We start from the raw sequence: 23,339 nt of genomic DNA on the forward strand, positions 1-23,339 counted from the left end.
TACCCCTCCAAACAATTGTTCCTTAAGGAATAGCTGTGACATAGTAAACGAATACTCTGTTTTCATGCATGTTTACCACTGGCCATGACTGTACTTGTAGACCCTTCTTGTCTTGCAGTGGAGGTCAGGGTCTAGTGTCCTAGACATGAGTCTAAACAGGTCAAATGTCACCTCAATCCAATTAAAACCCAGTCTTTCCTGAAAAATGCAAGTATCTCCACTCAAAGTAGAAAGGTGACCTGAATTAAAATCCTACTGCAGCAAAAAATCTTAACCAACAACCCAAGCCCAGGTGGGCAGGTCCCTGCCAAAAACAAAAGGAACGTGAAAAACCAAGATAGCCCAAGATAGCTTGTTCTTTCTGTAAATTACCAATTCAGCAGTAATGTGGACCTGGAAAGAAAATGACCTTGATGAAACTCCAAACACATGATTTAAAAGAACAATTATAAACATGTTTGAACAGCTCAAAGAGGAACCAGATCTATTCCAATAAAACATAAACAAATAGCATGATGAGACATAGAAGTGAAGTCAAGATTTGAAAATAGAATTCAATAAAGAGGTATTTTTTTAAATAGTGAAATGATAGCAAAAATGAAAAATAAAGTAGATCAAATTAAAAGTTCAATTGGGGCTGGGGAAATGGCTTATCAATTAAGAGTATATATTGCTCTTACAGAGATCCAGGGTTCAGTTTCCACAGCCACGTTGGTTAGCTCACAACTGCTTAGGACTCCAGCTCCAGAGAAGCCAGTGCCCTTCTTCTGGCCTCCCTGGGTACTGTCACTCATGTGTAGATACCCAAACACAGACACATCTATATACATGCAATGGGAAAGACTCAGTGGAAGCCTCACTAGGAGAGTGGAGGACAGAATTCCAGAGTTTGAAGAAAAGATAGAAGAACTGAATCACTCTGTCAAGGTCAACAATAATTTTTTTTTTATTTATTTATTATGTATACAATATTCTGTCTGTGTATATGCCTGAAGGCCAGAAGAGGGCACCAGACCCCATTACGGATGGTTGTGAGCCACCATGTGGTTGCTGGGAATTGAACTCAGGACCTTTGGAAGAGCAGGCAATACTCTTAACCTCTGAGCTATCTCTCCAGCCCCAACAATAATTTTTAAAAAAATCCTGGAAGAACACGCAAGCTCTTTGTGATTTATGCCACAGGCTTAGAAGAAGGAGAATTTCATACTACAGAAATAGGAAATACTTTCAATAAAATCATAGAAGAAATTGTCCCAAATCTAAAGAGAGAGTTGCCAATCCAGATACAAGAGACTCACAGACCATTAAATAATAGGTAGGACTGGAAAAGAGTCTCCTCCTGTTATATAATAGTTAAAACACTAAATAAAAAAGACAGTGCATTGAAAGTTGCTAGAGATAAAGGTTGAGTCACACAAAGAAACACACGCTCATTGGACTAACTGCTCCTTCTCAATGGAAATGTTATAATCCAGAACCTCACCAAATACAGACCTATCTGATTTTCATAAGACATACTCTACGAGATAACAAGTCACAGATTGCCAGGCTGTGGTGGCACATGCCTGTAATTCCAGCATTTGGGAGGTGGAGACAGATGGATCTCTGTGAGTTTGAGGCCAACCTGATCTACAGAGTGAGTTTCAGGACAGCCAGGACTTCACAGAGAAACCCTGTCTCGCTGAACCAGAAAAAAAAAGGCACAGATTAATCCCAAAACAGTAATGGTCAATGACTTTAATACTCTCCTCTCCTCTCAAACCATCAGACAGATCACTGAAACAAAAACAAACACAAGAACATTGAAATAAAACTGTATCATAAATCAAGTGGACCTAAGGGACATCTACAGAGGATTTCACCCATGTTATAGAATATGCTTTCTTCTCAGGAGGCCGTGGATGTTCTCTAAAATAGATAACATGCTGTGACTCCAAGCAAGTCTCAACGAATACAAGAAAATGGAAGTCATTCCTTGTAGTTTATCTGATCACAGTGAAACAGGACTGCAAATCAATAGCAAGAGCAGTTACAGAAAATATACATAGGTATTAAAATTAAACAACACATCATTGAACTTGGAATGTGATATTGAAAAATTAGGAAGGACATTTGAAAATTCCTAGAAGTGATGAAGCCATAACATATCAAAACTTATGAGACACAATGAAAGTGGTCCAAAGGGGGAAGTCTACAGCTCTACGTGCCTATGTTAAAAAAACAGACAGACTTCAAATAAACAACCTAAGGACACACTTTAAGGCATTGTGAAAACAAGGTTAAACCAAACCTCAAATTAGTACATTATGAGAAAGAAATCAGGGAAACATTTGTTAATCCCAAAGACCAGAGGAGAAAGACCACAAACCCAAATCATCATGGCCAAATTAATTAAAGCAAGCATTTTTGTTCATGTCCATGGGCTGCCTCCCCCTATGGCTGGGTTCAAGAGATCAGCACTGGATGTGAAGAAGACAAGGTTTTTATAGCTTGGGGTATGGAGTTTCCAAATGGGGCATTTGGAGGGCAAAATAGGTTGAACATAAGCATAACAACTTGGTCATAAGAATCGCCCGAAACAAAGACATACTAACAAGGCGGTCCTAACAACAGTTAGTCATAACAAGGTAGTCATAACGACTCTTGAAACATAGGTAGGGTTGCAAGATGATTATTAATTTCTTTTAAAGTAAGGCATGATTGTCATTTCTAGACTTGGCAATACAGAACCACAAGTCACAGGTGAGGCAGAGCCCAATCCTCGAGAAACAGAGGTTCAATCATAAGCATCAGTGGACCTAGTTTGCCTTTACCATAAAATGGCTTTTAAGCCTGAGATGGAGGCAGACTGTTATTTCACAATCCCATTCATAACAAACAAAAACAAAAACAAACAATCATCAACAACAAAACCCCACAAAAACTTGGGATAAACTGAACCAAGGCACTAAAAGAACTCACAATGAAAACTTTAAAACATTGAAGGAAGAAACAGAAGATGACAGTAAAATAACAGAAGGCCCTTTCATGCATAATTATGGATGGGTAGGATTAGTACTGTGAAATCAACCAATTTGATGCCATCCTAATCAAAATGCCAACTGAATTCTTCACAGTAAAATAGAAAACAATCGTAACATATGTCTGGAAGTGCAAAAGACCTCTCTGATAAGCAAAATAGTCAAAACAATTGTGAACAATAAGAAATAATACCTCTGGAGGAATCATCATGATATCTAATATAAGAAAATGGAAGCCTTCCAAGTTACATATACAACAGGATGATGATGATAAAAACAGCATGGTACTGGCACAGTGACAGTCGTATCAATCAGTGGAATGGAATCGAGATCTAGCTATCAGGCCATGCACCTTCAGCCAGGACAGTTTTGCAGAGTCTAAAATGCATATCAGAAAAAGAGTCTTCAACAGGTGGTTGTTCTTGCTGCTGTAGATGACCTCCGACCCTTGCTCAGTCAAGAGCCAAAGCAGGTGGGAGAGAGCACACTTGTTGAGAAGAGGGTCCCCCCCACCACGGGAGAGGGCACACTTGTTGAGAAGAGGGTCCCCACCACCACCACGGGAGAGGGCACACTTGTTGAGAAGAGGGTCCCCACCACCACCACGGGAGAGGGCACACTTGTTGAGAAGAGGGTCCCCACCACCACCACGGGAGAGGGCACACTTGTTGAGAAGAGGGTCCCCCCCGCACCACGGGAGAGGACAGGGAATGAGAGGTGAGGGCTCAGGAAAATGGCTCAAATGTATTATAATATAAACGCATGAAACTGAAGACTGAAAAGTTCCTCAGAAGAAAAAGAAAGCTTTGTTTTCATCCCAAGTATTTTTTGTGCCATAAGAGAAACGTAGACAAAAGACTCCACACACATAAAACTTCTAGCTAAAGCCCTGAAGACTTCTAGAGCCAGGGGGTCCCGCCAAGACAGCCATTTGGTTAAGGTCAGTTAAAAACTAATAATAACCTTATTTTATCCCTGAGAACCCCTTGGAATTTTTTTTTCTAAGCTCTTAAGCATCGAATAGGTTCTAATCCTCAGTTCTGCTTTCTGGACTGTTTCTGATGGACACATTATTCATTATTTTAAATGAAATATTTACATGAAATTACTTCCTTTGTCTGACAAGTTTGATGAGCTGTTTGAGTTTTCATTTTAAAAAAAATAGACCCAATGCTCTTTAAGTTTTATAAATAAGAGGGAGAACAGGTAGGTGGTTACCATGGTGACCACAACATCTGATTTGAGTAGAAACACAGAGGGCAGGAAAACAGTGCCAAGTTCAGCTGGATTGTACCAGGGATCGATCCTGTGTGTGTGTGTGTGTGTGAGAGAGAGAGAGAGAGAGAGAGAGAGAGAGAGAGAGAGAGAGAGAGAGAGAGAGAGAGAGAGAGAGAGAGAGAGAGAGAGAATGAGTGCGTGTGTGTGAGTGTGTGTGTGTGTGTGTGTGTGTGTGTGTGTGTGTGTGTGTGTGGTGTCAGAGGTGGGAGGATAATGCGCATGTCTGGCTCCAGTGATTATAAGTTCAGTCAACCAGTACATGACTACCAGTAACTTCAGAAAATTCATAAACAAGAAATGCTTCGAAAATGCTTTTAGGAAGGCAGAACAGCAAATCCGGAGAAAAGCTTGGAACGGCGGGGTCTTGGGCTGGCATTCGTTTGCCTGCTTCAAACTAAATGTAGAGAGTGCATTAAATTCCCGGTTGATGGGAGGGGAGAGGACCGACTTCCTCGTCCTCAGCCTCTTTCCTTGCATGCTCTTCTCACGTCTAGCTGATGGGAGCAGGCATTTCCTGGCTTAGGGGGCCTGCAGGTTCTGCCAGACAGGTGAAGAATTAACCCTCACCCAGGAAGAAGTTGTTTACTGTCAATCATCTCCATTATAAAAGGGGTCAGCTCCCCACACTTCAGCGTCGGAATTTCAAAAACAGTTTCCTGGGAGGTGGGCTGGGAATCGGGTGGTGGGGACAAACTTCGTTCCCTCCCCCTCTTTGGGCTCCTCTAGCTGGCTGCTTCCTTTGCTCTTTTTCAAAGCTAAGGGTGTTTTTTTTTCCTTCTGAGAAGAGGAGGGGGAAAGGTGGGGGTGGGGAGAGGAGGAGAACGGAACCTTCAGCACCTGGAAAGAGGCTCGTTTCTCACTTTAAGCGCTCTTTCTAGCGAAAGAGAGAAGTGATTGCATTTCTGGGACTGGTCCTTTGGTGTTGCAAAACATCTCCAAGTAGCTCTGGGACGAGCCTGGGAGGTTGGCCCCACCTGCTTCGCTCGTGAGAGGTTTTGGCCCGCACCCGAGTGTCAGGTGTGTGCGGGCCAGGAGGTGTTTCCACGCCCCTCCGTCCCCGAGCTGCACCGCCGGGGACTCGCCACCCAGCTGCGTCTGGGAGCAGCTGCTTGCTATGCTGAGAGCCCTGGAAGCCGTCTAAGGCGCTCTGGTGAGGCACCCGCGCTGCTTTTCTCAGACATATTGCCCCTGACAGAGCCGGAGAGGGAATGACTGCCACTGAGATGCCAGGAGCACGGCAATACCCCCTCCTTGCCTTCCTGGAACAGCGGCCCTTGCCCTTTCTCAGTGCTCGGTGCGTGCAGGCGTCGGCTGCTGCTTTGTGATCCTGTTGCTGTCCGTGTTCGGAGAAAAGCAGCAGCCGCTGAAGTTTCTCCTCGTCCGTCTCAACGCAACAGCCCCCCAAACCACCGTAGGGGAGTTTGCTTCACCAGCGGCCTCTTCATAGTAAGTCTCTCCCGGTGTGAACAGGTGTGTGTGTGTGTGTGTGTGTGTGTGTGTGTGTGTGTGTGTTGGTTGGGGGATGGGAGGGAGACTTGGAATGTTTAGAAATGTGAAATTCCGTGTGTGTATGTGTGTGTGTGTTGGTTGGGGGATGGGAGGGAGGCTTGTGGTGTTTAGGAATGTGAAATTCTTGCAGCAGAGTTAAATGGGTTCCAGAAATGCCCGGGTCCACGTTGACTTCAGAACAACCGTCTGCTGCATGCCTGTTTAAAGTGGAGTCAGACCTAGCTTAGGGAACAAGCCCGTTGTCTTGCAGGAAGGCAGATTTACTTGACTTGATAGAGTTGAATGCTGAATCTTGCTTTTGCCAGTCATCAGCTGCTATTACAACTTTGAGAAATCGCTGTGTACTCAACTGCCTTCAGCTTTGTTACCTGTAAAATGCGGATAAACCTCATCTATGTTCTGTGGTCGTTTAAAGATTGTAGTTCTGTGTGCAAAATTAGATTTCTAGGATACTCCTCCAAAAGGCATGGTTACTTATTTTGGCGTATACATTTAAGTAGCCAGCAGCCAGCAGCAATCGATTAACCATCCTAGCTTGCTTAGTGGTTGAGAATGCCTCCTCGGGTCTTTCTACCTGAGCGCCAATCACAGTTCCTTTTGGAAACCAACCTCGTTCAGCCAACCGCCTCTGAGAAATGATAGTGCGTTTCATAGATTTGTGGGGACCAAAAGAAGCCTCCCGTGTAAACCCTCAGGACTGTGCCTACCACCGAGCAAAACTCAACACATGTTTTTTTCTGTTCTTAGTGCTGTGCAGGAGTCAAACTGTGGGGCTGAGCATCTGCCCTCTCTGGGATAAATTTATCTCATTTAATTTTTAAATGGAAGCCTGGAGGAGAGTGTCCCGGGGAGACTTCTACGTCTTACCGGCTGTTTCTAGGGTACCCACATTCCAGTCTATCAGTCGGGGAGACTTCTACCTCTTACCAGCTGTTTCTAGGGTACCCACATTCCAGTCTTTCAGCCCACCTTGCCTTTGCAAAGGACATGAACAAAAAGCCAAACTGCTTTATGATGAAGAAATGATATATAAGATGTATCTACTGCATGTGCTGGACTTAAAATGACCCCCTGCCCATAAAGCCTGATGTGTGTTTCACGTACACCACGTAGAACTTTGTTTCCTCACCGCCCCATCGCTGGGGTTAGCAGATTTGGAGATTTGCCTCCCAACACTCCATTCACACAAGCTGGCTGAGGGCAGCACTTCTTAGTTAGCATGTCTGGTTTCTGTATTTTTTTTTTCTTAAGGAAGGAGCCTTAACCAGTGTCTCTGCATTCTGATGGTAGTTAATTTGCATCTGGCATAACAGCTGAGCAGCTGGCAACCTGTTTTCAAACCAGCCCAGAGTCTCTCCTCACCCTGCCCCTGGGGTGAGAGAGCAGACTTGCTGGGCAGGAGAGAGGGTTTTTCCCCAGACTTGGGGGAGCGTCTCTCTGTATGGCTTTTCTTCTTTCCCTCCCAGCTCTTCCCACAGCCCTTGACAATCTGGGTGGGCGCCCTGAGCGAAGCACCCTTTGTAAGGAAGAGCAGCTAACCACAGGTGTTGAGCATTCACCCGAGAGACTACCACGGGGGCAGAGACTGCGTCTTGCACTTGGTGTTCTAAAGGAGCGGTGCTTGTGACCATGGGAGCGGCATTGCAGTTTTGATGAGCAAAACTATGACGCTGCCGAGCTTGCACGCTTTCCCTTAAATTATCAAAACCTGTTGGCTTGTTTTAAACGCATAGGGTACGGGCTGGAGAGTAAAATTGGTATTTGCTTAGTACATTGCTTACAATCCTAAAAATATGGCACGTTAAAGTGGTTCAGCCTTTGAACAGAATAATTGGAGTTAGTGCTTCCCTGTCCTGGTTGGCCACAGAACCTGATGCCAGGCAAATCCCTCTACCCTCTTTAGTGTCCTGTCGCGCTCTTCAAGTCCGGGTCAGCTCGCAACCCTCCCTTCTTTATATTCTATTTCCTTCTCACTATGGCAACCTCTACAGCCGGTCCTTGAAGACCAAGTGATGACACTTCTTAAGGATGACCACACCCCCTTTCATCCCAATGGCCCACATTCCTCACTCCTGCTCATGAGTCTATGTTGACTGACTGCCTCCAGGTGTACCAGAGGACCTTCTCAAAAGGCCACCTTGTCAACCCATCCCTGGTCAGCCATTCAGTCTGCATGCTACCTTCATGAGGGGGAAATCAACATTCCAGTCTCAGAACTCAGAGTAAGAGGGTCTCCAAGGAGACAAACTTCCCTGGCCTTCCTTTTCTCATTCTGAGACCCAGTAACACTAACAACAATAGTAGTGAAGGACTGGGGATGAAGCCCAGGTGATACATTTGATACCTATCATATCCTGGCTCAATCCTAGAATCATATAAATTAGGCATGATGATAGTACGTGACCGAAGTCCCAGTACTCAGGAGGCAGAGGTAGGAGGGCCCGGAGATCAAGGTCATCCTTGGCTACTAGTGAGTTTGTGGCCAGCCTCTGCTACAGGAGACCTTGTTGCAAAACAAACAACACAAACAAAAGCAACATAAAGCCTTTAATGCTTTAGATGGCTAATGAATGGGTGCAAAGATAATCCAGATTTTACTGTAGTTCCTGCATTTGGAAAGCTTCCATTCCAGGCTGGGCCATGGGTTGGGAGGCAAGGATGCAGCTACTGTTTAGTGACTGGAGGAGCTGGCTTTGTTAGACATGGGTTCAGGGTCTGTGCCTTCCTAACTCTGTGAGCTTTCCTGTTGTTGAACTTAGTATTTGCTGAGACTGCAGTGATTCTCTCCCAGGGCCTTTAAGATGCTCAACTAAGATGACGGTGGCAGCACCGGTAGGTAAAGTAATACCTGGTACAGCCTGAGAGCCTGGTAAGCAGAAAAGTGTAGCCAGCTTTCTTGGAACATCAGTCATGTCGCAGAGACTTATTAATTATGAATGCTCAACCTTAGCTTAGGTTTGTTTCTTAGCAGTTTTTTTTTTTTTAAACTAAAATCAACCCATTTCTATTCATCTCTGTATTGTCCATCCTGCTTCCCTGCTCCCTCCATGTCTGCTTGGCCCCTGACTGGCTGCTGGCTCCCCTTTTCCCTCTTTGCCCACCAACCCCACCTATCCCTCCTCTGCCTAGCCATAGGCCATTCAGTTTTTTATTAGACCTATCAGGTTCCTTAGGCAGGCAAGATGAACCAACAACACACCTTTACATAGTTAAACAAATGTAGCATAAACAAATACAGCACATCTTTACGTGGTTAAGCAATTATTCCACAACACAAACAGATACGACACATCTTTATATACTTAAACAAGCATTCTGTTCCACCACAGAAAAGATCATGTGCAGGCAGATGTCAATCTTGTTTACTTAATGCAATTTGTGTGAGAAGCATTTGCAGTTTCAACGAAACAGTCCCGACTTTTTCCTTTCAAAGTTACAGTACGGTATTTAGGAAATAAAGCAAACACTTCCTATAAGCACAGCAGAGACAAGGAAGAGGAAATAGCTACCATCCCCAGAGAAAGCTAACATGTGCTGTGCACCAACGAGAGCCTGCTTTAAATGTGCACACCAGCTTAAAGCACCTGCTCTACAGCATGCAAAGGTGGGGGCTATTGAAATACGACCTAGACAAGGTTATCTGGTGATGTCATCAACAGTGTATTGACTATTCCAAAAGAAAAACAAGCATCTTGTGTATTTTTAAAACAAACCCACACAGCTTGACATGTCAATACAACACTTTGGTGGGGGAGGGGGGTGGTTAAGACAGGGTTTCTCAAGGGCAGAACAGCCCTAGCTGTCCTGGAACTAGCTCTTGTGGACCAGGACGGCGTTGAATTCACAGAGATCTGCCTGCCTCTGCCTCTTGAGTACTGGAATTAAAGGTGTGCACCACCACGGCTCGGCTACATGTCAATACCCTTGTTTAAAAGGACTGGGTTGTATATGGCATAAGGAAGCTAATGCCTGGTAAAAGAAGAAAGCAAACAACCCGCTGGAACCCATTACATCTTCCTCACTGCCTCCATCCTCCTCTTCATAGCCTCACCTTCTCCCTCGCTTGCCACATCAGATTTTGTCTGCTTTGAATACAACAGCATCCTCTTTCTGCTCTTCCTTCAGCCTAGGAGAGCCTGTTCTGCAGGCTGCCTGTCCTCTGCAGTGATGTTAGCACGCACCTCCCCCAGTCCTTCCTAGCTGGCAGCCTGGCCTCCTTCAGTTTGGGGACAATGTTCAGAACAAAAGAGGAAGTTGAACGCCATGGGATCCTAGAGCAACTTCATTTCCTTTAAGGGGGATATGGGGTTTCCTAAACGTCTATTTTCTGTGTGTGTGAGGGGGGTGCATGTCTGGGGTGGCATGCGTGGAGAAGTCACAGAACATCCTTCAAGAGTCCGTCTTACCTTCCCCCTTGTTGAGACAGGGTCTCTTGCTGCTGTGCTGTGGACTCCGGGCGAGGTGGCCTGCAAACTTTAAAACCATTCTCCTGCCTTCACCTTCCATCTCACCATAGGCATGCTGGGATTACAGCTGACTTTGTGGGGGAGGGGGATTCTTGGGGTCATGAGGTCACATTCAGTTATCAGGCTTGCATGATAAGTACTATTATCCACTTTTGCCATGTCTTTTCTTTTTCTTGTTTTCTTTTTTTTCTTTTCTTTCTTCCTTCTTTTTCTCTTTTCCTTCATTCTTTCCTTCCTTCCTTCCTTCCTTAGCAAACATGGTCTTTCACCTCTGAGTTCTTAGAAAATTCTGCAAACTTGACTGAAGAATCTGGCTTCCGCTCCCATGCCTCTCTTGGCCGTTTGCACAAAAAGCACATGGGATGCTTGGCCTCCTGGTGCCTTAGGCTCTGCATTGTCTACGCTTGGCCTACACTTGGTTGGTTTTCCTCAGTAGGCACGGCCGTGCAGCGTTCATCTGGCTCTCCGTGTCCCAGCACACTCTTTCTGGAGCTCAGGAACCTTAGTGGCTGCACTAAGATGGTCTTGAGCACTTTCTGTAGAGTGTGGTACACAGCCGGAGGCCGGGGGAAGCTTATCGCAGCCGGTTTGTGGGGGACTTGATTTCCTCCTTTGGCCTGATTGATGTCATTGCATGACTAAGGATCTGCATTATTTTGGGCCCGTAGAATCAGTCTACCAAATTCTTTTGGAATGTCTCCTTTTAGTAGGTGTATACAAAGGCGTTTCCATAGCTTTAAGGATTAAGGCACTAAGCATGTGGCAGCTAGATGCCCTTTCACCCCTCTGCTGACGGGGACGACTCCTCTGGGATGGCCAGCTCACTGCCTGGGCGGGCTTCTCATGTAATGCTATCTCGGTTTCAGTGTGTCCTTACCTGGATGTACACACACGTAAAGGGTTTTGACGAAGCAACTCAAGGTCACTGTGTTAATCGGATTCCATTACTGTAACAAAATACCAGAGGAAATCACCTAAAAGGAGAAAGTGTTTCATTTGAATTATGGTTATAGAAGTTTCTTCCCATGGTCAATTAGCTTCCCTGCTTCTGGGGTTGCAGCAAGACGAGCGTGGGTGGGGGTGAAATGTACTGGAGGAAGCCTGCACTCCATGGAGCCAGGAAGCAGCCGTGGGGGAGGGGGAGTAGCGAGAATGTCAAGGGTCAACATCCATGCTTTTTAAATTTTATCTTTATTTGTGTGTGTGTGGAGGGGGAATGTGTGTGCCAGCACAAACACATAGACATGCAGGTACCTATGGAAACCAAGCGAGGGTGTCAGATCCCCAGGAACTGGAGTCCCAGGCTGTTGTGAGTCATTCAACGTAGGTGCCGAGAATCCAGCTTGGGCTATCTGCAAGAACAGCAAGCACTTGCTGAGCCGTCTCCCGGGTCCCCAAGATACACCCTAAACGGCATGTCCACAAGGCATCCTTTATCAAGCTAAATCCTCCTTTCTAATAGTCCATTGATATGGTCACGATCCAATTATTTCTCAGTAGCACTACCCAGTGGGAAAAGTCTTCAATGCAGGAGCCTTGGCAGGGAGGGGGACAGTCCATATTTAAGCCATAATCTTCACTACTTGCTTGACTCCTGTGTAGACCAAGGGCCTCTGTTGTGAATGTGGGGCCAGAAACTGAGATCTGCAACTCCTCCCAGGGATTCTGATGTAGTAGGTCAGGAGTAAAGTTTGGACTCTGTCGCGATTAGTAGTTAGTGTAACGAAAGTTGTATTTTATTATGCTGAGGGTCATTATACTTGGTTCACACTCTAAATTCCTAACTACAATCCTAAGCCTGTTCCTGCAAGGCTACTCACCTGTCCAATGTATTTCAGCTGAAGGTCAGGTTCAGTCCCTAACAGAAGTCTCTGATTTGAGAGTCGGGATCCAAGGGAGACTCTCCAGCTGCAGGGCAGATCAAGGCAGTATCTTTCCAGATGTGCAGAGCAGAACACAGCTCTTGGTCTCTGCTTATATGCTGTCCAGTGGGTGTCATGAAGTTCTAGGCCTGTGTGTGGTTGTCACAGAGAGTGATGTCACTGGGTTCTGGTTGCTAGGTGTAGCCTCGGATGGAGTGGTGATGCTGACTATGCTGTTTTAACATCTTTAAAAGGCATTAAAAAAAAAAACTATGCTGTCTCTACAGCATTTCATCTACCTTTTATGATACCTAGGCCAGGTACAGGTCAAGCTAAGAGCTACTACTATGGCGGCCATATATGCCAGAGTCTAAGATCCAATCTATTACTGGCTGTGTTTGGTAAGAATGTGAGTCACTTTCCTAAAGGGTGGCTTGTTTTGTTACTTTTTTTCCCCTTTTTCTTTTTAAATTTTTTTAAATTATGTATACAGTGTTATGTCTGCATGTATGCCTGAATGCCAAAAGAGGGTACCAGATTTTATTACAGATAGTTTTGAGCCACATATGTGGTTGCTGGGAATTGAACTCAGGACCTCTAGAAGAGCAGCCACTGAGTGACTTATTTTGAAGGTCCCAAGTTGACTCTTTGGTGTGTCTGCTAGAACCTGTTTTGTCGTGATTCTTCTTATTTTTTTTTTTCTGTCAATTTTTTGAGGCAGCATCTCACCATGTAGCCTTGACTGATCTGGAACTTACAATGTAGATAGACAGGCTGGCTTCAAACTCAAAAGATCTACCTGCCTCTGCCTCCAGAGTGCTGGAATTGAAGGTGTGTGTGTACCACCATGCCCAGCTCCCTGAATGGTCTCCTCTTTGAGAGCTGCCCTATTTATCTCGACTCAGCTTTATAACTGCTATCTACAGGGGCTTCCAGATTTCTCCTCCCTCACCCATTCTCAGTGCACGCTCTGCTCTGCCATCAGTTACCTTGCTAAAGTAAGAAGGGCTTCACCGTGGCCCACCCAGCCACAGAGAGGTGTTTCCAGATCAAGGACCCTTTTTAGCACATGCGTCCCTCGCCCTCACGCATGAGCTTCCTCTGGTCCACAGCATGGAAAGCACCTCCTTCTGTGAATTGTAATACAGTTCTTTATTGGGAAGTGAATTCTCACCAGCTTCTGTGCTGAGTGTCTCGTGTGTGTCTGACAAACTCCTGATGACTTTAGATGCCCCGGTCTAAGACTTACTTGTGAAGCCTTTATGCCCCAAGTTGTTCAGAGTGAGTTCTCTTTCTTGCCATGTCCCTAGAGCGCTCTCCGGGTTTAACTGTTGCATTGTAACTTTCTGTTTATGCTCTCTCTGCCCCCCCCCAACCTTTGTGACAAATTTGTCCTATCTGCTTGAGCAGAATGTGTACCAGAGGGAGTGGGGGAGAGGGTTTGAGGTCAAACTCATATTCACACTCAAAGAACACCTGGACGTAGATGATTCCTTTTAACACTGGGTCAGAATGTCACTAGGAAGGTACTTGGGCACAAGAAATCAAGTATATCCCAAAGGCTCTGCTGTTACAGTCCTAAGACATCATGCCAGGCTAACCTAGAACATCCCAAAGCACAGGCAGTAAAGCTGTCGAACTTGCTGTGTTCAGCAGAACAGACCTACCTCTATATGGCCACATCAATGGGTTTACTCTGTTACCAGAACGGGCCAAAATATATGACATCATCCGTTTGAAGGATATTTCATGAAGGCAGCCAAACAGTGCCAGGAGGGTTTTTGTGGTTCTCCCCCGGTGTTTTTACAGGCAGACACTATAATCAGCTGTCACGATAGCTATAATCAATTAGCTTATGCAGTGTTTTTCTCCATCTGCTCTAATTGAACAGTTGATTTTGTTTTTATTTTCGCTTTTCCCCCTCTACTCATTCCCCGGGTGTTACTATGCAACCCTGTGACTAAGCCCCTATGCAACCTGCTGCTGCCTTTTGGAGGATGTGAAGTAAGTAACCCATGCATCCCCAGAGCACTCTGCATCACACTGACGTCTAAGAAAGCTCGCTCATTTGAAAAATGCATTGATTTTGACCTTCCACTACAAAATAAAAGCCAAAACCTGATTCATTTCGACTTGATGGGGTTATTTCCATGTAAAATGGCTGAGCCTTGAATTTACCCAAGTCGCTCTGGTGTTGGCATTATTGGGACCAGCTGTGTGCAAACTGTGTTCTTCTGTAGCATCAGGGGGAAATCTAAGACTGCTTAGTATTGAGAGCTACTGTGCACTTCCTTGAAAAATGTAGGAGCTGCAAGTCCCTGATGCTTAAGGGGATCCTAGGGTGAATAGAAGCAAGAAGGGAGAGGGAATGGTTTCTTAAATACTTGAGCTTCTTTTGATGCTGAGGTGTCTCTCCAGTAAATGGCATGACCATGATGTTTCCCTGACAGTAGACCAAAGGACGCGATGGGCAGAGTAGCCAGGCAACTCGCACAGATAATTCAGTAGTGCTTTTTCATATGCCTGCCAATATTGGACCCTAAATTAAGGAGAAAAAGGAAAGTGAGACACAGGTCCGCTTATAAGAGGTGTAAACTTCAGGAGAAAAAGAAAGGCATGTCCACGGGCAGTGAAGGCATGTCCACGGGCAGTGAAGGCGTGTCCACGGGCAGTGAAGGCGTGTCCACGGGCAGTACAGCGTTGAAGATGACGTGAGAGCAGTCTGTGCTGTGGGCTGACAGGAAAGAAGTGGAACTGGAGAAAGAAAGCAAACATTTCCCAAAATGGTCTGCCATGTGCTCAAAAGGGCATCACCCTTGACTTCTCAGTGTTCACAGAAAAATAGGTATAGCCAAATATTTTGGGGTCCATTTTAAAGATTAATTAGGAAGAATTGACAGCAGCTCATTACATACTCAAGCACAGGTATATGCTGCTTGTGTTAAAAGGAAGTACCTCTTGAGAGCCACAGAGGGGTTCACTCTGACCACCCTCCCTAGCCTTCCCCCATTTCACACGTGCACAGATACCCAGCTCTACAGATGCTTGGGTCACTTTTAGAAACAGCAGAGTGTTTCCATATCCAGATAGCGTATCCTGTAATACACTTTATTTTTAATGTTTCATACTTTTGACAAATATTGTATGTGTGTAAAGAGCATTTAACACTGATGGAATTCACCCTCTCCCTTAGCCCTTAGTTAGTAATCACTGCTCTATATCTGGACTGACATTTTTAGCTTTCACATATGAGAGAACATGTGGTACTTGCCTTTTGTGTGTGACTTATTTTGTTCAACACACTGCCCTCCAGGTTTTGCAGCAAATGGCAAGATTCATTCTTCTCTGTGGCTGGATATTCCTTTCTATGTATCTTGCTTTTTTTTTTTTTTTTGTTATCCATTCATATGTTGATAATGTCTTTGCTCTTACTAATAGTGCTGTTTAAAAAAAGACACACAGGTATATTTTTTTATATCATTTGTTTTGCATAAACAGTGTGTATATATATATATACACACTCACACATACACACACACAGAGAGAGAGAGACAGAGAGAGACAGAGACAGAGAGAGAAAGAGAAAGTTTTGTGTTGTCTTTTAGGAACCTCCACATTATTTTCTTATATATTTATATGCTTTTTTAATTTCTCTCATTTTTGTGGCCTGAGTTTATGTCTGGGCACCAATGTGTATGCAGGAGCCTACAGAGGTCAGAAGAGAAATTGAATCTCCTGGTTATAAGCTGCCGTGTGTGTACTGGGAGCTAAACCTAGGTCCTCTATAAGAGCAGTAAGGGGATGCTGGAGAGATGGATCAGTAGTTAAGAGCCTGGGTCTCTTCCAGGACCCAGGTCCAATTCCCAGCTCCCACATAGCAGTTTATAACTGTCTGTAATTCCAGTTCCAAGGACCCAACACCCATGACAAAACACCAATGCACATAAGATAAAATAAATTTTCTGGCAATATGGCTCACCTGTTAAGAGCATTGGCTGCTCTTCCAGACTGAGTTCAATTCCCAGCAACCACATGATGGCTCGCAACCATCTGTAATGAGATCTGGCGCGCCCTCTTCTGGCCTGCAGGCATACATGAATCTTCAAAAGAGCAGTAAGGGATCTTACTGAGGCAGCACTCCGGCCCCTCCCACAGACTTCTAAATCATCTGCAGATTACTTACTAATACCCAATACAATATCAATACTATGCAAATAGTTACTATGCTAGTCTCTTTAGGGAGCAACAACACAGAAAAAGTCTGTACACATTTAATACACGTTTACTTTTCCTGGTATTTTCAATGCAAGTCTAGTTGAGTCCATGAATATGGAGTGAGGGATGGTCTGTAAATCTAAAGCAAAGGCCACTCAGAGGTGAATTAATTTGTCAACATTTCCCTATAAAACTTACCAAGGGGCCTATAAAACCAAAAAGCTGAGTAGCTGGTATTAAGTTCACAAAGTTGGTAGGAAAAGCCAGGAAACAAGGGAAAGAAACCCGATTAAGGGCCCAGGACTTGTTGGCAGGACGTCTTGTGTCTTACATTCAATTTCCACAAGTCTGTTTTCTTGGTTCTCTTGTGTCTATGCTCGGAGATTTGACTGTGAGTTTGCTGGTATGTGTTTTTTTTTTTTCTGCAAAGACTTAAGACAAAAAGGAAAATGGCTAACAAAACTGTGTGTACCCAGGTTTTAGAACTGAGACCCTCGTGGAGTGTTAGATAAATCTTCAAAGAGTACCTGTGACAGTGTGTGCCAGGCACTGTGCTAAATGTCATAGTAAAATCTGACAGGGTCTTTGCGTAGACTCTGGCTAAGAGGCCATTGTAACAACAGCATTTTCAGTATAAGACAACCGTCTCAGCTGCCAGGAAAGAAATCCTCACCTAAGCTCCCTGCCTGAGAGGAGAAAGATGGAGAACACTGAAGAGTGGATGGAAGGAACACCGGTCAGGAAAGGAAGGCAGTGTCCTGTCTCAGCATCAGCTGGGAACTGAGACTAGTTCCATAGGCTGGAGCTTCCACAAGTGTCTGGGGAACCTGGCTGTCAGGGAGGACCAGATCACAGAAAGACCCTATGCTCAGCCGGAGTTTGATGCTCCCTGTGAAGGCAGTAAGACCAGCTGACTGGGTTTAAGCAAAAAAAGATCAGTTTTACCATTAGAAAAAAAAAATCATGCTATTCCTATGAGCAGAATGGAATGGAGGAAAAGCAGTCATCGAAAAGCCAAGGCATGGGCGTCATTGTCTAAGAAGGGAGGTAGGTGTGGGTGTCACCTGGCTTTTTTCGGTGTCCTCTGCAGTGTCCAGCCACACAAGAGTTAGAAAGGACCCTTTTCTTACTACCTGAGAGTGACTTGTACTTTAGGTTCTGTCGATGGGGGCGATCTCGGTGATGAGGCAATTTACTCAAAGCATAACCCACATGCAATAAGCGTTCAGCTGGACATCTGTGTAGGAGATATTGTTGTCTATGAGATAATTGATACCTGGTGGGTTTGAGAATTGCTTGCCTCAAATACCAAGAAGCTGTAAGAAATCTCAGTGTTCAGACTCAGTCACAGAGAGTCGAGTTAGAACCACGGGTTTTAACAGCGTATTAACAGATTCTTTTCAAGGGACTCCCTAAACTGGTAGTGTTGATAGATGAACCTGTATCTGGCCATTTTACAGCCAGCGCCCCATTTTTCGATCAGTAAGGCATTGATGTTAGAGAAGATAAGTCTGCTGTAGGGTTTGAGTGATGGTCACCATGGTCTGCTGGGAGTTAGTGGATTCAGTGTTCGAATCCCATGTCTATGGTTTTATTACCATTGTCATCCTGTACATATTACTTGATCTATATCAGTGCCACTTTTATCTCTGAAGTGGGCATAATGCCTATCACATAGAGTTAGACAGTTGTTAAAGATAACAGGAAAAACTGTGACAAGCCTCTGTAAATCACTCACAATGGTTCCCTTTTATTCCTTCTGCCTTTTCTATCTGCCGTACGTATCTGCCTTAGTCCCTCTTTGCATTCGTCAATGTTCCTTCCCATTATATGTCCCTCTCCATCTGCCTCCCTTCCATTCTTCCTTTTGACTGGGTCTTGCTGCTCAGTCCAGGCCAGTCTCAAATTCCAGATTCTCCTATCTTACCCTCCTGAGTGCTGGGACTACAAACTTGTACCACCATGCCCAGACGATTTCTGTTTCTTAATCTCACAAGATAGTAAGCTGTTACTTTCTTATTTTTATAGTTCTCTTTGCGTTTCTGATACTTAATCAACCATTACTTTTATTAAGAAAATGCTAAGGAACAAATTGCTTGGAGTGTGTAACCCACAAAAAAAGACCCCGCCAGTGTGCTGCCGAATTAAAATATCCTCAAGCCCACCTCAGTCACTTTTGATATTAAAGCTGCATCATCCACCCCATGCCTGCTGAATGATGCCTGAGTCCTGAGCCAAGCTCCCCTTCATCTTCGCTCTTCCCTGAGTGATTCCTCCAGTCAGAAAACAGTGATGTCAGGTCTCCCGAGACAAAGCCAGCAACTGATGAGACAGGTGCGAAATTACACAGGTACCAGCACCGGAACCCAGAACAGAGTTTTCGAGACGATCTGTTGTTGTTTCTCTCCTTTAAAAATAATGTTTCCTAGTAGATTTTAAAATCACCACTAAAACTTAATGAACAAAACGGAGTATCTGAATTCTGAAAATATATTCTTTATGCCAGGCTTTAAGTCCTCTCTCTCTCTCTCTCTCTTTCTCTCTCTCTCTCTCTCTCTGTTACTATTATGTGAATGCTGGCAGTATTTTCTTCCTTCTCTGAAAAGCTTTCTCATGCCCATCCCCAAGTGTTTTTCCACCGATGGTCCTTCCACTCCCCCGGAAGTCTGGCTCATTGGTCGAACTTCCCCATTCTTCTTCTATGCTCTGTTTTATCGCTGTCTTTTCTGCCTACTTCAACTTAAATTGGCTTTATGTGTGTCTCCACTGAGGGACAGTGTGCTTTACAGGAGAACTTTGCATATGCAATAATGAAACAACTCAGCTCCATGAGGATGAGACCAGAGAGCTCGCAAGCATCGATGTCTTTATCTGTGAGAAGATAGATCAGGGGCTGGAGAGATGACTCAGAGGTTAATAGCATTGGCTTCTCTTCCAGAGGTTCTGAGTTCAATTCCCAGCAGCCACGTGGTGGCTCACAGCCATCTGTAATGAGAGCTGGTGGACTCTTTGGACATGCATGCACACATGCAGACAGAATACTGTATGCATAATCAGTAAATTTTAAAAAAGGTAGATCAGGTTTTTATGTGTTTTTCTTAAACTAACATGGAAAAGCATGAAACTGTTTTATAAATAGTATGGTAATCTATTATATCCAGTTATAGTTCCATTTTATATGTTAATTCAGTTTCCAATCAAATATTTAATGAGCAAAATTATTTTAAAATGATAAACATATTTTTACTTTTCCTGTAAATTTTTAAATGTGAACATTCTATAACAGAGGCATAATCTTCAAATTACATGTTCACTGATACTCAGTTCCCTTTTAACAGCATACTCTGAGTCTGGAAGGCAGTTGGCATTTTCCAGTTCTTCCTGTCTAAGTAACAGTCAGTCAGCAACAAGTCTCTTAGGGAGAAGTATGTGAACCCAGCAGTTCTGGTTCACAGACTCTGGTTAAGTTCTCCCTGACTGCTGTGGCCATAATGCCAACCATGACCCCCTGACCAAGGGCAGCGACAGCTAGCTAAAGGCAACTCCTAAAAGTAAGACTATATATGTTGATGCTGGAGCATCTCATATGGGGGATCCCCTGGGGAGAGCTTGAGCTATGGCGATCCTAAGATGCCCCTGGTGTGTGGTAGCTGCTTACACACTAAGCAAAGCTCCCTGGAAACCCTTGCACGAAGGCCAGCAATGGCTAGGTCCTTCTCTTAGTCTGCCCTCTGACTAGTCTAGACATAACATTTGCACAATGACCTTCATCTTCATGACAATTAAGCTTATTTGCCTGTAACTGGTCACACACAGATATTAGTCAGCCCTGGGTGTCAAGTACAATCATTTCAGAATAAATAGAAAATACACCAGGAAACTTTGATCACTCCCGCAGGGTGAGCTTGATCTTCACCACAATGCCTACTGCTGCATGGTGACAGTGAAATGACTCACAGTGTCACACAGACGTCATCCAGTTACCTGGGAAGACCTCCTTCTGCAGGAGAGGAAGCCACAGAGGCATCCAAAGGAGAAACCTAGGAGGGTAGTCATCTAAGTATCAGCAGTTCAGTGCCTCTGCTGACCAGACCCTGGCTCCTCGCAAAAAGGCTTAGAGCTGATAACCTAGTATATGAGTTGCCATACTCTGTGTGTGTGTGTGTGTGTAGGCCAGGGGATAAACTTGGTTGTTAGTCCTCAGGTGCTGTTTACTCCATTCTTCAAGACTTGGCCTCTTCTTGGCCTGGAACTCACCAGTTTGGGCTGGCTGGCTGGCGAGTTCCAGGGATCCTCCAGTTTCTGCCCTCCCAGTCTTTCCAGTGCAGTAATTACCAGTGCGTGCTTATGTAGTACCACACCCAGTTGTTGGGTTTTTTTTTTCCTTTTTTAAAATGAGTTCTTGGGGAACCAAATCAAAGCCCTCTTGCTTGCACTGCAAGTGCTTTTTCAGCGAAGCTACCACCCCAGGACTGCTGAGTTTTCCTGTTTTTTTTTTAATTGTTTTTTGTTTTTTTGTCTAGTTCTCTACATGTGCACAAGGCAAGAAAGAACATCTGTATAGTGAATACAGAATGTTGAGTACACGGTACAAGAAAGACTGTGGGGAGTGGGTGACTATTAAGGCTGTGCTATTACAGCTGGGCAAGTGGATAGGATGTAAGTCATGTGGCCTAATCTAAATGCCAAATTTTATAGTCATCAAAGGAGGATAATGGACTCTAAGAGATCTGTGTTAAGTTATTGTTTCCTAAAGACTGTGGCACACATTTGTATCTGTAATTATTAGCTGTGTTTATTAGCACTGTAAATGATAGTTACCAGCTCGTAAGACTTTATTGTCTAATTTTGCATTTTGGTTTATTTTGATCTGTTTGCAGTGTTGAGGGTACATGTTTGTTTTATTTTTGGATTGTATTGCTGTTAAATGACTGCATACTCTCAGATTTGCATCCCTACTGAAAAAAAAATACATAGAAGCCTTAAAAGACTAAGCTGAGTGTCCTCTGAGTCCCAGTATTTATGCAAGTGTGCTCATGGCCCTTAGAAATTTCAATCATTTCACCCACAACTGCAGATAGAAATATGGTATATAAACTATGCATTGCATTATCTCTGGTAGTCTTTTCTCTCCATCCAATTCCCTTATTCTTTGTTCCTAAAACTTACCCATTTTGATGTACTATGTTATGGTGAAATTATCAGCTCTATGTGTCCTAAAATGCTGTGCATGGGTGCTGTGTCTGCATGTGTCTGTGCACCGCATGCATGCAGTGCTCATAGAAGCCAGAGGAGGGAATCAGATTCCTTGAATCTGGAGTTACAGATGATTGTGACCCACCATATATCGGTGCTGGAAATTGAACACCAGTCCTTTGGAAACATAATCAGTGCTCTTAGTAGCTGAGCCATTTCTTCGGCCCTGTGTATCTTCTTGAACAAATAAAATGTATTTTATGGCCATGTGTTAATTCATTTTTGGTTGTGCTTGGGCCAAACTTCACGACACGGCAACTTCTCTCATCTGCTTTCATGAGTCCCATTTCCATCCTGTGATATTTTCCTCTTTTACACTTTCTTGCAAATACTTTTCAAAACAACAAACAGGGCTTAGAAAGGAGAGCAGGACAGTCTAGTATGTATAGTACGGGCAGAGACTAAGTTACATTTCTATTACTGTTATGAAACACTATAGAAGGAACAGTTTATTTTGGACTTTGGGTAGAGAAGGTTATGAGTTCATCACCATCATGACCAGGAAATATGTGGCTCTAGGCAAACAGGGTGGCTGATCTAGCAGCTGAGAGGTCACATCTCAAACCACAAACAAGCAGAGAAAGTATACTGGGGAAAAACAAACAAACAAAACCCTCAAACCCATCCCCAGTAATATTCTTCCTCCAGCAAGGTCTGTACCTCCTAAATCTACTGAAATAGTATCACCAACTTGGGACCAAGTATTTAGATGCCCAAGAACATGGGAGACATCTTCAAGCCAACACAGATCCCAAAAGGGCTGCCTTGGTGGGAAAAGCGAGCCTAGTTTTTGTCATTTCAGTGGATGCCTGGTTACTTAGAACCTTCTCTTTCTTGACAGATTTCTAGGGAAGTTAAGCATCATCTTTGCATTCCAAGTGATTTGTGGGAAATCTAATCTAGGCACAGCTCCTGAAGACTTGAGAATCAGTAGTTAATTGAAGAGTCAGGGTTACCTTCTGAAGCAGAAGCCAAGACAATTACATAACCGAATGTTCTCTGCTGAGAACAAAACCTACCAATGTTCAGGAAGCTAAATTAAACTCCCAGCTTACCTCCAGTCACTAAACATCATGGGAAGTCTGAATAACGTTACTAACACCAGGGTAATAATTTTAATGATGCCCAGTGAAACGCTGATCTTCATCTTGTAGCCAGTGGGATTTAAAAGTCAGTCCAATTAATTGGCCAGAAAACCCTAGCTGTGGCTGAGCTGAACTTTACAATGTGGTTTGGTGCTAATGAGCCATCTTGTTAAAAACCTGTGTGTGTGTGTGTGTGTGTGTGTGTGTGTGTGTGTGTGAGAGAGAGAGAGAGAGAGAGAGAGAGAGAGAGAGAGAGAGAGAAAGAGAAAAAAGAGAGAGAGAAAAAAATTTTGCCCTACACATTTGAATTTGAAACTTTTCTTTCTTTCAGCAAGATTATTTACGGAAATATTTATTGAACTGAATATTTATTGTTCTCTACTAGGAGGGTAAACAAGATCAACAAGTGAGTGGATGAAGCTAGCTATGAGGGTCAGGGGAGCAGGATGATTGTGTATGTACCATACGCCAATACTTGGCTGTTTGCCCAATAAACCCTTAGGTGAAGGTCAGAAAACTGGGCACTAGCCCTGTTCTATTACATACCACGAAAAATGGACCATGATGGAAAGTCCAGGCTTATTCAGCTAGAACGTGGCAGAGCTGTAGATGGTTAAACGTCACTTCTAAAAGTATTTCCAGTGCTCG

At 44.1% G+C, this 23,339-nt stretch overlaps 1 protein-coding gene across 20 annotated transcripts in view; it reads left to right on the plus strand.

Annotated features, from left to right (window-relative positions):
* Dlg2 (discs large MAGUK scaffold protein 2) overlaps nucleotides 1-23,339 on the plus strand; it is a 1,644,347-nt gene that overhangs the window by 1,418,165 nt on the left and 202,843 nt on the right. The window contains exon 1 of one of the 20 annotated variants that reach the window (XM_057756284.1): nucleotides 5,471-5,744. The exons of the other annotated variants lie outside the window; for them this stretch is intronic. The gene's annotated coding sequence lies outside the window, so the exon portion shown is untranslated. Of the gene's footprint in view, nucleotides 1-5,470; nucleotides 5,745-23,339 lie in introns of those variants that run through there. 20 annotated transcript variants of the gene reach the window in all.

This window comes from Chionomys nivalis, chromosome 23 (assembly GCF_950005125.1).
Source record: "Chionomys nivalis chromosome 23, mChiNiv1.1, whole genome shotgun sequence".
In the NCBI taxonomy this organism is placed as follows: domain Eukaryota; kingdom Metazoa; phylum Chordata; class Mammalia; order Rodentia; family Cricetidae; genus Chionomys; species Chionomys nivalis.